The sequence below is a fragment of the Buteo buteo genome, chromosome 18 (genome assembly GCF_964188355.1).
Source record: "Buteo buteo chromosome 18, bButBut1.hap1.1, whole genome shotgun sequence".
NCBI classification, from domain to species: domain Eukaryota; kingdom Metazoa; phylum Chordata; class Aves; order Accipitriformes; family Accipitridae; genus Buteo; species Buteo buteo.
In genome coordinates, this window is record NC_134188.1 from 10,385,747 (window position 1) to 10,401,678 (window position 15,932).

Consider the following 15,932-nt stretch of genomic DNA (forward strand, 5'->3'; position numbering starts at 1 on the left):
TAAATGGATGTTTCCTTAAATAAACATTAAGTATTTGAATTCCTGTGACTTTATGATCTTGTAAGTAGTACAGCAAAACATGCATCAATCTGAAAGGTTAACAGTTGCTGAAGGCCGAAAGAAGTCAACAGTAAGCCTTAAAAGTCACCTCTTTATCTGAATCCGAGTTTGCTTTGTTTCTCTTCAAGAAAGCTACAGATACAGCTGAGGGGAAAAATTGTGTTAAATAACACAAATTACCATATTTGCAGAGTAACATACAAAACCAAGGGAGCTCTCTTCCTAATTTTTGTCTTGCAAGCTAATGACTCACCTGGCATATTGCAAACATTTTTGGAAGGTTTATATTCTAATTATAAAGAAATAATACCTGTGCTGAAGAGACAAATGATCAGAACAATTAAGATGAGCAGGCTGAATATAAGACTTCATGTGGATCATTAGATTACAGTTCATCCAAACTTTCCTCCTCACAAAAAAAAAGGGGGGGGGGGGGGGACACATATGTTTGAAGTAGAAGGCAGTAATTGCATCAGTCATCTTGAGTGGAGAGAAAAAAAAAAATCATTCATTTATTTTTAGGTTTAGTTCCTACAGTCTCAGAGAAGGTTCTTCTGAGCTGAATACCACCAACTACCATCATGATGTTGATTTCAGGTTGCAACTTCTCTTTCCAGTAGCATCCTGGGTTGCTACCTATCCCTCACTCACTTCAAAAGCCTACGTGTATTTATTTGTGAGGGACAACAATCCTGAGCCTTATGTCACCAAAAGTGTTTTGCTACTCTGTTTTCCCTGATAGGAATATTAATGCTTCTCTATCCTGAACACCAATCTGCAATAACTAGAATTAGAAAGGGGAAGAATAGCTGATATACATTATGAATGTCCCTTGAGGCCCTGGAGGACAGCAAGCTGGCCACAAGCCAGCAGCATGCAAAGCCAGACGACAGCAGCCTAGGCTGCATGAGTACAAGCAGAGCCAGTAAGTAGATTGAGGGAAGACATTATCTTCCTCTGCTCAGCACTCTTTGGACATTTAGACACAGTCTAGTTTTGGGCCCCAGCAATACACAAAAAGACACCAAAAAAACTGGAGAGAGTTAAGCAGAGTCCACTGAGATGACTGGGGGAGGCGGGCTTGTTCAGCCCAGGGCAGAGACAGCTTTGGCATGACCTAACAGCACCTCCAGTGCCTATGGGGAGCCATCGAGAAATTTTAGATGGACTCTTCATAGCTGTGCAGGGCAGGAAGGTGAAAACCAACAGGCATAAACTTAAACAGGAGAGGTTCAGCCTGGAAACAAGGTGAAAATTTTTCCCCAAGAGGACAGTCAGGCAGTGGCATAGGTTGCCCAGAGATCCTTTGAGGTTTCAAGCCCCAACTGAATGAAGCCCTGAGAAGCCTGACCTCAGAGCTGACCCTGCTGTGAGCAGGAGGTTGGGCTGGAGACCCTCTGAGCTCCCTTCCAGCCTTTGATTCTCTGCTTTCCCCACAGTCATTCTTATGGGGAGTTCTCAGATATTCTGAGTGATACCCAGGTACTCTATATAACAGACAGCGTTCCTAAGTCATTGCTATTTTATTAGTTTAAGACCTACTACCTTCTCACTAAAATCCTGTATGATTTGCCGTGTTTCCCATGAAAAAAAGCTTAGCTTGCGGATGGAACAAGATTACTCCCTTTACCTCATCTCTCCCCACTACTCCCACCCAAAAGCCTCCACCACTCAGTTTGACCATAAACAAGTCATTTTAAGGGACCTACAATTCAAGAATAAGAGTCTGCAAGAGTCCTGCCAGTATTAACATAACACACAAAACCCCCAAATACAAATAAAACCCCAATGACTCTAGGACCCCAGTTTGGTCAAGCCATACTAATTCTCAGCAGGTATTGTTTGTCAGGCTTTATATGGGGTAGACACATACCTACTTGCATATTCCAACTTGCACATTCATGCCCAAAGGTGGAATAAAAGTAACTTAAAAATATATTTAAAAACCCAGTAAAAACAGAGAATCTTTGACCATCTCAATTGCAGTGTAGTCATTTATAGGTCTGTCCTGGTTTCAGCTGGGATAGAGTTAACTGTCTTCCTAGTAGCTGGTGCAGTGCTATGGTTTGAGTTCAGTGTGCGAAGAGTGTTGATAACACTGATGTTTTCAGTTGTTGCTCAGTAGTGTTTAGACTATGGTCAAGGATTTGTCAGCTTCTCATGCCCAGCCAGGGCACAAGAAGTTGGCACAGGACACAACCAGGGCACCTGACCCAAACTGGCCAGCGGGGTATTCCATACCATGTGACATCCCATCTAGTTTAGGAACTGGGGGGAGTGGGGACAGGGGATCACCGCTTGGGGACTAGCTGGGTGTTGGTCGGTGGGTGGTGAGCAATTGCCCTGTGCATCATTTGTACGTTCCAATCCTTTTATTACTACTGTTGTCATTTTATTAGTGTTATCATTATCATTATTAGCGTCTTCTTTTCTGTTCTATTAAACCATTCTTATCTCAACCCACAAGTTTTACTTCTTTTCCCGATTTTCTCCCCCATCCCACTGGATGGGGGGGAGTGAGTGAGCGGCTGTGTGGTACTTAGTTGCTGGCTCGGGTTAAACCACAACAAGGTCTTTGAATGTTATAGCAAGAACAGTGCATAGACCTCTCCAGCTCGGAACACATCCTGGGAGATGGCTCTATTGCCAAAAAGGCTCTCAGGAACAGGTTGTATCAAACCCCAGTTCCATGGAGTTCAAAAGCACTTTGTGTTGGCTTAGAAGTGGCTTTGCCTGACACAAACAGATGTAGCCACTGGCAGAAGCCACCTCAAAGATCAACAGTGGATGCCTGTTCTGTGTGAGTTCCATTTCCCATCTCAGTACAGAACAGTTTTTCCATTTCCATGTGCCCAAGATGGAGGTATTCAACTTCAAGCATTCTTTAGAATAAAGCCTTGGAACAAAATGTCACACTTGATTGATGAAGCTAATAAGCAAGACTTGACTTCAGTCACACTGTCACAGGTAATAAGATCTTTTTCCTCTCCTAATTTCCATCACACATTGACATTTTATGTTTCTGTATTTCACTAGGAGAGTGAGGGAAAGACATGAAGTAGAAATTCACTGAATTTTAGTGAATTTTACTCTAAAAAAGCCTGTGAGCATGAGCACATACAACACAATTAAGCAACACAAAGAGCCCTGAATAAAAGCTTAATTTCACAACAGAGTTGGGGGGCAGGAGGGCATAAAAGCCCCTTCCCCCAAGCCACAGAACAGTGCTTTGAAAGTCTCTAATTGTGTAGTCCTAACTTAGCACTTCACTTCTGTCCATTACTGCCTCTTTGAAGCGGTAAACAGCATCACAGATATGAGACAGAAACAAGGAAGCATCAAGAGGGTCTTACAATACCTGTAAGACACAGTCACATAGGACTGCATTTGGGTTCAAGAAAACTTGTAAAATCTCACATGGCAAGTGACCTCTAACACCATCCAGTTCAGCCTACACACTGCAATTCCTCAGTAGATTTTTGCTCACTGATAACCCACAGTTTGATGACGATAACATCAAACCAAAACTCAGCATTGTAGAAGCATCTCCACAGTTCATTGTTGATCCCTTTAAAAGAAAAAGGTTATGGTTCTGTAACTGACTTTTTAAAGCAAACTGGATCCCCAAAATACAGCAAAGGAGATGTACATGCATACAGACATATTTTGTATGCGGAACTATGGCAATAATCTACTTTTACCAATTTCTATTAGCTCTGCTCTATTACAGTGTTGAAAGATGTTGAGGACAAAATTATAAGTCACTTCAGGTCACCAATGAAGACTTAACTGGGTACATCCTATTTCTAATACTAAATACAAAGTTAAAAAGCAGAGGAAGCTCTCCATATCCCAGAGTACTGTAAACTTCTAGTAACTTAGTCAGATGCTTGACAACACTTCCAAGTGTTGTCTCTGTCTATAATGTTTCCATCCTTAACAAGCTTACTTATTGAGGAAAGTGTATTTTATCCAAAAGAGGCCTGAGTAGATGATATCAGCTAAAAATGAAGTCTTGTGCTTGAAAACAGCCTTCAATCCACAGCAACTTCCCCCCACCCCTTCATACATTATAAAAAGGCATCACTTTTAGACGCTTTTCATGAACTTTCACTTGACCACTGATGAGTTCACCCAGGAGAACAGCATCATCATCTGGGTGACTTGTGTGTGCTTACATGGTCTGCAGTGCAATGTTTCTGGCCTGCTTGCTCTGTTTCCAGACAAACCGTACAACAGCTTGTACTGCAGGGAAGTCTGTTCTAAATAAGACATCACACTTTTTAGCGATATTCCTTCAAGTTTAGAATAAATCCTACAGGACTGGATGCATAAAATCCAGAGAGGCTGACTGGTTAGCTCCTGGACTAATTACTGCAGAAGCTCCGTGGAAAAAAACCAAAATTACTATTTCCAAAAGTGAATGACTGATGCTCTTTTGCCTTCCCTTCTTGGTTTCCACCTCATTGCCTAGATGAGAGGAGGGTACAAGGTAAAAGGCAAAGATGAAGTATTCACTTGCCACGAAAATTAACTGAAGTCTAGATTTGCTTTAGAGCCCTACTAATTCCTAACACACAGTACTTTGTGGTGAAGAAACATCATCCTATCAATGGGTCACAGGCAGATCTGCAATGTCAACAGAGTTACACCAGAGATGCTTGCTCTCTATCCTTTCTCCTACCTTTCCAACACCTGTTATATTTGCTTGGACCAGGCAGAGTTAATTAAGCCATTCAGATCAATACAACCTCACACCAAGCACCAGCCTGAAAACATGTATATTTAAGGACTTTCAGGTTTATTTTGTTAACTGACCAAAAAAAAAAAATAAATTAAGACAAGCACACCAGAGGTGTCAGGGCAAAGGCCAGACAAAGCTTTCAGGCTAGAGGAGCATAATGCAATTTATTTACCCAGGAACTTGGTGAAGGTCAGACACAATTCATACTGATCTAACAGAAAATTGTTCCATGTGGTGCCCAGTTTTCCCATCACTGTATCCGGATTACTTTGGCATGAAAGTGACAACTTTTCCACAGATCTCCGAGACAGACACACAAGAGTAGGGTATATGAGAGTTTCTGCATGTCCTTCTGTAATTTTACAGACGCACTGTTCCCTAAGACAGGATTCAAGAATAATGACCTCCCATGCAGTAAGCCAGTTAGATGATGTCATGAAGCACCATATTTGTGAAACTGTGAGCATCCTACAGCAAGTGTTATGCACCACCAGTTAGCTGCCTGCAGTCCTGCAATCTGCACCAGGACCACAATAAGTGAGCCACATACTTAACCTACAGACAAGAGGACTAAAAATCCCACTGCAGGTTTGGTTTTTTTTTTGCAAACTTCATGGCCTACTATTTCACCTGCTGTTTGCTGCTCAGTGAGATGTTCTGCATCCCAAGCGGCAGGAAACCAGGCCAGCTCCAAATACATGACCCTGCTGGAATCTCAGGTTACACACTTGCTGCTCAGAAGAACATGTGCAGGGTAGATTGCTGTGGTTTTACCAATGTCTGGAGTGAGGAGAAGTGGGAGAAATAATCTATTTACCCATGGAAACCAGAGAGTTTTCTTAAGTTTCTGCAATAAGTATTGCAAACTCCACGCTTCGGTTGAAACAGGTTTAAGACCTTCTTTAGAGAAAAGTCTGAATGGCAACATGGTTTAAAAAAAAAATCATTTTTGGGAAAATTTAGGGACATTTTCCCAAATCTGTTGTTCAGAAAGGCTGTGTACCAGCAGCTACCAGTTGACTCTTCAACTTGGAAGAGTCGCAAGTATCCTACCAAATTTGAGTTTCTATCAACAAGGGTTATGAACAACTGTAAAAGTGACTGTATTAAGACTCACTTCACCCTTCTGTAGCTTAAGCTAACTCCAAGCAGCACCAAAATCAAGCACTGCTTCTATAAGTAGAGGAGAAAGAAAGCTAGGATGGAGTTTGGTGACAGGGACATTCATAGCAAGGACGGATACAGTAACACAAACACCCCTCTGACATGATGAACCAAAAGGAAAAAGGTGAGGAAGATCTGCAAACGAAACATGGAAAGAATGGTTTGAAGGTCAATGAAGTTATACCACCTGGTAAGCAAGACTTACAAAACACTTTCAGGCATGGCCCAGGAACCATCCTTATGTGGTAATTGCACAAGATACCCTTTCTCAACCAAGTATAAAAAAAAGTCAGTGGCATGGGAATTGTGAGGTGCCGTGGTGCTCTCCTTCCCTCTGCCACTTCCTGCTTGGTCCTACTGGGTATTTGCTTTCTTTTAGGTGCTCAGTCTCAGACAGAAAAGGATGCTGGCAAAGATTTGATAGCAGAAAATTGGAAAGAGGGGAGAAGACAATGTGGGAAGAGAAAAGAGAGAAGAGACATGAAGACCATTGGAAACTGTTCCTGCAACACCATTACTGAGCATGAAGAAGAGCAAAGCAGAGCCAAGAATACAAACTAGGACAGCACGATTGACAGCATTGCCATAATACACTTACTCTTAACACAATGCAACAGTGAAAGTCTTCCTTCAGCATCTCTTTCTACTTAGAATAATGGGGCGTATTTTTTTTTATAGTCCTACCCTTTATCTCATAAATGTAAAGCAATAGTCAGAAAAAATTCTAAAAGAAAATAAATAAAACAAGTTTCCAGAATACTTGCAGCACATACACCCATAATAATTCAGTACTATGAACTGATCTCATCCTTGAGATGGTAACCTGTATGATATAGCACAACTGGCAGACCAAAATTTTGTCCAGATTCAGTGGGTTGGTTGTTTTCAGTGGTTTTTTGTTGTTGTTGTTTTGTGGTTTCGTTGTTGTTGTTTGGTTAAGTTAGTTTTTGGATTGAATGGTGACCACAATCTCATCTTTTATGCTTTAGAACTAGTCCTGAATAGCTTGGTTTGCATATGATGTTAATTGGATGTTCAAGATGCACAAGGGCAAGAGCCCTCCCTTGCTCATGCTGCACCACTCACCTCCCACTCTAGAAGAAAAATACCCTCCCCCACCCCTCCCCCCAAATTTAAAATAATTCCTACAACACAATAAATAAGCGGGACTGGGAAGAAAAGCCACTTCACTAAAACAGCCTATAGTATTAAAAAAAAAAAAGCTGAAACATTTTTCCCTTCCAAAGGGGAAATATTGTTGTGGTAACCCACCAAATAATTGGGGCAGATTCCATGACCTTTTCTTAATTTGTGCCCAAGATATGTCCTGTTTTCCATATCTTCCTATAGGAACACCATCACTCCTTTCCCTTCTTCACTCAGTTCAGCAACAACTCCCCTTTTCCTCCTTCAATCCATCTGTTCTCGTCAGGCTGCCTCAACACTGACAGCATAAAGACCTAGCAATCCCAAATTTAACAAACCCCACATTGATCTTAGTGTTTCAGAGGCACAACCTGTTTGATGGCAAGCATCCAAGCCAATGTTGATATGGATGTGGCTTTGTGAAAGCAGAGTGGGAGAGGAACAAGAGACTTGCTCTTATAACTGCCTACCAGAGCTATGGAAGAGGACTAGTTTCCATGACCACAGGACTGCTTTGCACTAAGGTGCCCAATTCATATCACCTGCATGCCCACCTAATTGTGCAAATATTATCAACGCAGTAACAAGTTGTTGTGACACCACAGACAAGTCTCAACACCTGAAGCATCCTGGAGGACAATGAAAGGTAGGGATTTATTTTTGTTTTTAAATATATAAATAAGACTACTAAGAAAAAAAAAAATCAGTGGCAAAACTTCCATTCATTATCTGTGCAATCTGGAATTGGCCACAGGAGCCCTTGCTCAATATACTGATCCCAGTAGCATCAGAATTTTGGGGTCCTAGGAAACTTATCAGTTCACTTTTGGCAGATTCAGACACAGGCACACAATATGGGCTTGTGTGGCAGATGGTGTATAGACTAAGGAATAACTCTTATGTTTGTGAAATTGATAGCCAGTTGTACACAGTCCTAAATAAGCATTCTTTACAGGAACAGCCTTTCTTCCTTATGCACCTTCAGAAGACATCAGTTAACTGTGACTGGATTAGCAGCACGATGCAGGGAGCTGTGGAGACAAGACCTCATATAACTAATTTTCTTGGGTTTGTCCTGTCCCTTAATCTCTCTACTCAAGCATCCTTCCCTGGAGGGGCAAAATACATACCTACCTACCACAGGACCTACAGCTACATCAGTGCATAGCACAGATCAACAGAAGTGGCTCTGCTGATGAAAAAAGTGGTGCCAAGCATTTGAAATTGAAACTACATAGATGGAGGAAAGGCTGTTTGTTTTTAAACAAAACACCCATTACAGATGCTGTAGTAGCTCCAACCTGGTCCCTGGGACTGAATGCCAGGTTGCAGTTGGTGTGCTCCCTAAACAGTTCCTTCTGTTTATTCTCAGGTGCCCCAAGACTAGTCCACAAAGTGAGGTGAAGAACAAAAAGGCAGGGACAGCTGGAACATTTGCTTCAAAAACACACTCTCTGCCTCAGCTAAAACATTAGTGTAGACAAGTATATTAAAACTAAAAATGCCCGTGAAATAACTCTAGGTACAATACCACCAAAGAGGGGAGAGCTCACAGGTACGCGCCATTTCCTATAGACACAGTCATGAGGACCGCAGTATCCCGTACCTCCTAAATCTGCTCTAACAAGTTGCAACTTCACCTGCTCAGTCTGCCAATTGTTTTCAGTTCCAGTCTTTGCACCTCCCATATTTCTTCTATTCCCCAGGCTCCTTTGTACGTCTGTGACTGTAGCTGGCTGAACCAGACTAGAGTGCTCAGTCTGAGGATCTACAGACAGACTGGGACATGTTAAAAACACCATGCCCAACCACATGGTTCCACTCAGGTACTATACCCACTGTAAGTGCTGGAAACCATCTTCTTGAAGGGCCTCTCCACTGTAACAGAAGGCTGAGAAGCGTTTGCTCACATTTTGCAGGGGAGTGGGAAATAGCATTCCAGAATGAAGTGCCAGAAATGCCTGAAGCTAACAAACTTGGTGTGGGGCTCCTCATTGGTTTTATGCTAATGTGGATGAGAACTGCTCACTCAATTACAGCTAAGAGGTACTTTTAAGAAACCAGTATCTTTCACACAAGACTCAGTAATTGACTGGGAGTGCTCCCAGAGCAGGGGTCCTGGTTCAATTTCATTGGGAGAGTTCAGGTCTCTGGTGGCAAGACTGCTCCAAGACCTGAACAGCCACAAGGCAACTGGAGAAGGTCTCCAGAGGATGTGTCTGATACTCAAGCTGGACACGAGCCAAATTACTAGTGTAAACATATCCATAATTTGTTTCAAGGCAAAGTCAAACAGGTCAGTTTACCACTGAAATGCTTGCTTTGCCTTGAAAAGAAGTGCCCACACAGTCCCATGTACCACTGAGAAATGACTCGGGAAGCTGCTCCCACAGCCTCTGCCATCAGACTACTCTTTCCACCACCTGGCAGGAATAAGCAGTGTTTCCACCTTGGGCTCAGGCTTGGCAAACCCTGTGGTGCAGCACAGCTCAGCACTCCAGCTCAGTTATGTGGCTGATCTCATGCCATGTTACGTGGATGCTGAGGATCCTAAGCCTGAACCACAGCCTCAGTCATGCACTACTACAACCATTCTCCACATCTCTTTACATCAGTCTCATTTTATTTTCCCCTACTTTATCCTTCTTTCCTGATTGGAATCTCACCACCTGGCTTCCTTCCCACATTCCAGCAAACCGTACCCTGGAGTTTACTCTTCTTGCCTCCTTCCCAAAGCTTGCATTCAAGAAGGGTACCATATTTCATGCAGTCTTTTGGCCTACATCACCAAGCAAAAGATTTCAAAGGAATGTCAAATAAAGCAAGCTTTCCAATCAAGAAGGCTAAGCAGATGTTCATAAAAAAAAAAGTCTCATGAGCCAGAGGGCATTAAATCCAACAAGATTTAATCTCCAGGCAGCCCAAGCTTGCTCTTATTGCAATTTCTGCTAACACTTCAAATGACCCCTTGGGAAAAATAAAGCTTGCCTGCCTCTGTATAGCACTTATGCCCTGTCTGTACAACTAAACAGAATTTTTGTTAACATTGGTTACAGCTGATCACAGCTTAGCTTTAAGTACAAGTTCTCCAGACAGCTTTAAAATACAAGATGATTTAAATACAGGCAGCAGTCTGGAACACTACACACACTAGCATTTGTGCAACAGCATTTTCTCTGCTTCCACCACTGCAATCAGTAGCAAGACTCTGTTGTGCAGGGGACATGACAGATAACAAAATAACTACCTAATGCAACATAGCCCTAAAGTTTCCCTGCTTAAGTATAGCTTAGCTCAAGGGGCTGTAATTCCCTGGCATGAGTGACAGAAAGATGTTTGATCAGAGGAAATTCTTGGGTTCACAAGTGTCAATGCAGCTAATGTGATGCTGTCCCATGGCTAATAAAGCCCTGTCTCAAGAGCTGAGCAGGCAAAGGATTTGTAAACACTTTGGTTATATGCTTAGCCCTAGCAGGTTTTTACACTAGCAGAACATGTTTTACTGTGTATCAGTGAACCAGCAGGAAAGTTAACAACTGTTTTCTCTTACATGATTTTCCTGTTGTTTAGTGCTTTCCTGGAAGTGTTTTGTGCCGATTTTCTGTCTAGAGTGATACAGCATCTGATGCTGTCACATGATTTCACTCCTGAAAATCATAGGCTTCCTGTCTCTGAGCATCTGTTAGGCTTGGTGATAAGTCAATTACTACGGCAATGTGGTTTTGTGTTAGTTTTAGTTGAAATACTGTTTAAAATGTTATGCAAATTATGAGAATTGAACAAGTCAAAAGACATTTCTAGATGTAACTCCACCTGTTTGTTTTGGAAACGCAGTGGTCCATATTTTTTAAGGAAGTCAGAGAAAAGCAGGGTCTCCTAAGAATCAATAAATCTCTATACTTGCACTTTGCTAAGTATGCTAAATAGACATAAGTATGCAACACCTACCAAATTACTACACTTAATGAGTCTTTTGCCGTTCTCATCTTGGGGAGACAAGATGTCCTTAGCACAAGCACACTCAACTGCTTCAACTATTCACAGATCTACCAGTACCAAACAATGTTTTTTAAAAATGCATAAGGAAATGTTTGAAACAGAAGGCAAACTGTGAGCTTGCTGTACTGCATAGGGATGATGCAAGATTTAAGAGATGCCATTTCTCCTATTCTACTTCATTTTAGGATAAATTAGGATAGCAGGGGAGGGGCAGAAGAGAGAAGAATGAAAACCTGGATTTACTAAAGCATGCAAGCCACAAAATAAATTTATTTCAGTTTTTAAAATGGCTCCTTTGTTTCAAACGCCTTTGTCACAAAACCCAGCTTGTTGTGATCTGACTGTTGAGTTGACTGAACTGGGACGAAGGTGTTGTTCTCCCCGGCGCCCCCATTCTGACATACACTTTAGCTACTCTCTTTTAGCCATTTTCACGGAAACGGTAAGAAAAGCAGAAACGGCGAGGACAAAGAGAAACATAAAAGCCTGCAGACATCAATCCTAGAGTTAACTCGGGAGCAGGTGTAACTTGACCATGCGGGGGGACGAAGGGGAGGCAGGGAAGAAGAGCGTGCCGCGGGGGGGGGTGGAAATCGTCATTATCCTGTCCACACGTCGGTGTAACCGAGGTCCACAGATCTCAGGGCAGCCGCGCGGCGGGGCAAGCCAGGCCGGCGGCCCCGGGCGCAGGGCGGTCTGCCGGGGCAGGGCGCGGAGCGCACTGCGGAGCCGCAGAGCCGTGCGCCTGGCTGCCGCCCAGCGCCGGCCTCCTCCAGCCGCCCCTCGCCAGTTGCAAAGGATGGGGGCGTTAAAAAATACACGAATAAAATTTTTTAAAACAACAACAGCAAAAACCCCAAATGCGCAAACCACCCAGCGTCCCCCCAGTTTCCTTACGCCGCAAGGTCTTCCCAGGGAGCGTCCCGCGTTCAAAGGGGCAAAACTTCGCTCCTTTTTGAGCGGGGGGGGGGGGGGGGGAGGGGCAGCGGAGGGGGCTGCGATGCGATGCCCGGAGCCGCCTCCCGTCGCTAAGCGACCCGCGGGACCGGCGGCAGGGCCCTCCGCCGCCTTCGCGCACTCACCGCTCCGCGCCGCTCCATCCCCGCCGTCCCGGGCCGTCCTTCCTCGCCGGGCGGGTGTGCTGCTGCTGCCGCCGCCGCCGCGATCTGGGTGACCCGGCGCGGCGGCCGCCGAAGGTGAGGAAGAGGAGGAAGAGGAGGCGGAGGAAGGCGGGTGGCGGTGCCGCCTACCGGCGAGCGCGGGGGGACGCTGCGGCGGGGCCCGAGCCCGCCCCACGGGGAGGGGAGGGGCCGGTTGCCGGCGATCCCCGGTGAAGGATGCACCTCTCCTCCCCTTTTGACCTCCCTTTGTCCCGAAACGAAGCTGGATTTCCGAGACCTTCCCTCTCGTTCTCCCCACGCTTGCCGAGGAAAGGCGATACCTCTTTGCGCTTGAGGGGAGTCCAGCCACAGGGGTACAGTTAAGGTCCTACGGGAGAGCGGGGAACATCTCCGAGGTGTTAAGATCCCGGCTAGCTAGGGTAGTATCCTGCGAGTCGGCATCCTGCCTCCATATCCCATCCCACCTACCTGTCAAGGAGATCAGCGTCCTTTCTTCCCCAGCAGTATATCCCAAAGGCTTTTGATCTTCAAAGTTTAAAATCTGCTAATCAGCCTCACAGGCATGCTAGTCTATTTATACGGCTCTCCCCTCCAAGAGAATAATGACCCTTGTCTGAAGTGTCCACAGAATCATTTTAAGTTGCCCAGTGCTGTAACTACTGCCACTAGGCAAACAGTCTGTGCTTCTGTTCATCCTTACTGCTGCATGCATCTGTCCAGATGTTCCTTTGAAGCTGTAAGCAGGCTGTCAGGACACGTTGGCATCCCCACATTGTCCAATAGTCTTGGGTTTTCAGACGTCTTTTGAAAACACTAATTAAGCTCTTTTTCAAAGTGTTTCCTATGCCTAAACTGAAAATAGCTTTCTGCATGCCTGTTAAAGGGATATGGTGTAATTTCTTCTGAATCTCCTTTTTCAGTCATTTTGATCCTATAATCAACTGTCACTTTCAAGAAGTACGGTGAAAACACTAGTGTCACTAAGTTAAACATTTAACAACTAGGAAGTGCTGTCCATGTCTTACACTCAAGGCAAAGACGACTGCTACTTAATCCGCCTCCTAGCTAGAGCTATGTAGTCCCTCTTCCACTTCTTGACATCAGCACACCTGATGTACCCGGCTGGCAGATGCTGCGATCTGCAGAGCTGATTGAATGGCAGGGACAGGTCTCAGCTGCCTCCACTACAGCCATGCTGTCCATTAGCAGCCAAGGTCCAATGCTCCAGGGAACCCACTAAATGATGGGTATCAGGCTGCAGCTTTACTATCTTATCTCTTATTTGCCTCATGTTTTGCACATTGAAGTAAGGTTTCCAGCTTAATTCCATGCATCAATGAAACTAGAAAAGTAGTTCTTTCTCCTGCCTCGTACATTATGGTGAGTTTTCCAATTACTATATCCCAATGAATTCCACCCCCTCACACATACTTGGTCTCAGTTCCTGAGCCTGTCAGAACTGCTCTAGCACAAGACTGGAGGAGCCACCACAGGTCACTACATCTCTGAACAGAGTAAACCCAGTATTGGGGAATTTTCAGGGGCTTCAGGAGCAGCGTTCAATTATACTTCCCAAAATAAGTTTGGGAACAGAGCTTTGTGAGACAATTCATTCATAATTATGCAAGATGCATCATGAGCGTGAAAAGCCAGATCCATGCTACAAAGTAGCCTTACCTTCCCAGATGCTATACTCCTGTCTACCAATGTGGAGGAATTTAAAACGTAAGCTAGAAAGGCTCATTGACTCTAGTCCCTTACTGCTATGGCAAATTTAGGGGGTCATACCAAAAGGTTTGGAATTTCCAGATGGCCTCCTGCCCATTCTCTGGAATCATGTAGTAGCACATAGCTATGCTGTAGTCAGGCAGTGCCATTTCAGACTTGACTGGATTTTTACAAGACTCTTGTTATCAAATTGCAGTTTGATGTACCCATTCACTCAATATCTTGGGATGGAAGTTACCCAGATTACTATGCCTCCTACGTTCAGCACCATTGCTCTTATGGAAAGTTGAGGCAAACCAGCATTTTAAAGCCTGGATTAAAAAGCCCCCAGCTCTTTTAATTATAAGCACTTACAGAACATATTACAATGCTGTAATTTCCTTCTAACAGCATAATTATTTTTAATTTATGGCAAATAAAAGAAACTGCAGAAATATAGCCTGTAGTTAGAAGTTGCAGTGAAAAACATATTAAAAGAACTAGATACAGGACCCCACTAGTTGAGCAATATCACACTTTTCCAGCAATAGCTCACACAGCCTGCTATGCATAATAAAAACCAGCAAGGTCACATGCATGATTAATTTAGCATTGGAAAAAAGGTGACAGAAGCAGCAAAAAAACAGATAGCAACATGCCTAGCTCAGACATTGGTTAAAAATCAAAAGCTCAGGTCCCTCATTATTGTGGATAGAAGCTCTTATTGCACAATTTACTGATAAAGACAAGGTTAATAAAAAGTCCACATGCTATGCTCTTGTGAAGAACCAAGCACTATTAAATGCACCATAAGGATTTACACTTTAGTTAATACTTTTATAGCATTTTTTTCTTTTTAAGAAGTAACTTTTTTCATTTTGTGACAATACAAATGGTGGCAGAAATACTTTAGCTATACTTGTATTCTTTTACTTAAAAGAGACTAAAGAAAGAATATGTTTTACCTAACAATCCTAGTACTCCCAGAATAGTCTTAAAAGTTGTAGTAGCGAAAGAAAAGGAAGGAAGGAATAAAAACACACACCACCCCACCACCCCATTTACATAAGGGACTTTCTTACCTAAGTTTTCAAAAACTATAGTCCAGACTATCAATCTGTTCAGGTTTTACTCCAGATAAAACAGGCTACTCTCAGCATAAATTAAAACCTTCTCAGACTGCTTTCAATCTTCCTCACCTGCCCTGGGCATCAGGGGACCCTTTTGTCAGCTGGGCATTATCAGGGTGTGATAAACCACACCCTCATCTTTAGTCTGCTAGCTGTTTGCCTAAGACCTGTGGATCAGCTAAAAGTTTTTATTTTTTATTTCTTAGTGTTTGATCTTCTGGCTCTATTAGCCTAAGTGTAAATTAAGAAACCATAATACGTTAGGCAACTAGTGACAGTGCTGTGCATTTAAAAGAAAAATATTGTAATGGAAGCATACTAAGTATAATGATACTTGTGATATCAAAGGAACAATAGTGGATTAAGTACTGCAAGACCAGCTGCTGTGTTTCTTTATTACTTTGAGCTGATCAAACTTTTTTGCTTGTGGGGAAAAGCTTTGCATTAAAAAGGCCATACCTTTCTCCTAGTACTCTTGCCTACTGGAACACATGAAGTCTGATTTTGGTTTAAACACCTATTTGCCCTCACTCCACAGGAAAAGGCATCTCACCTCTTGTCATTTGGAAACCCAAATGTTTATATGAAACTATATGGGATCTTTTTGTAAGAAATCACCAAACACTGGTATGTGGTGAAATGGAGCCTTTCCAAAGCCAGTAGCAAGCAGATGACAAAAGAATGCTGTAATTAGTGAGTCTGATCATCACTACAGCTTTTGTTCACAGAAGAATCAAGCTCAGATAACCTCAGGTGTAGGATGTCATGAAGCAAACATCCAGCTATGTCTTCTGGGAGGTGTTATACAGTCTATGTGAATGGGATGCTCAGGTAAAGGTGCAGATGGGAGGACAGCATTTG

At 43.3% G+C, this 15,932-nt stretch overlaps 1 protein-coding gene across 3 annotated transcripts in view; it reads right to left on the reverse strand.

Moving 5' to 3' along the window:
* The window catches only part of ELMOD1 (ELMO domain containing 1), a 49,880-nt gene extending 37,579 nt beyond the window's left edge, over positions 1-12,301 (reverse strand). For 2 of the 3 annotated variants that reach the window (XM_075050004.1, XM_075050001.1), the window contains exon 1: positions 12,196-12,301. The gene's annotated coding sequence lies outside the window, so the exon portion shown is untranslated. The remainder of the gene's footprint in view (positions 1-12,195) is intronic. The other variant, XM_075050002.1, reaches the window with a different exon arrangement.
* Between the last annotated feature and the right edge of the window lie 3,631 nt (positions 12,302-15,932).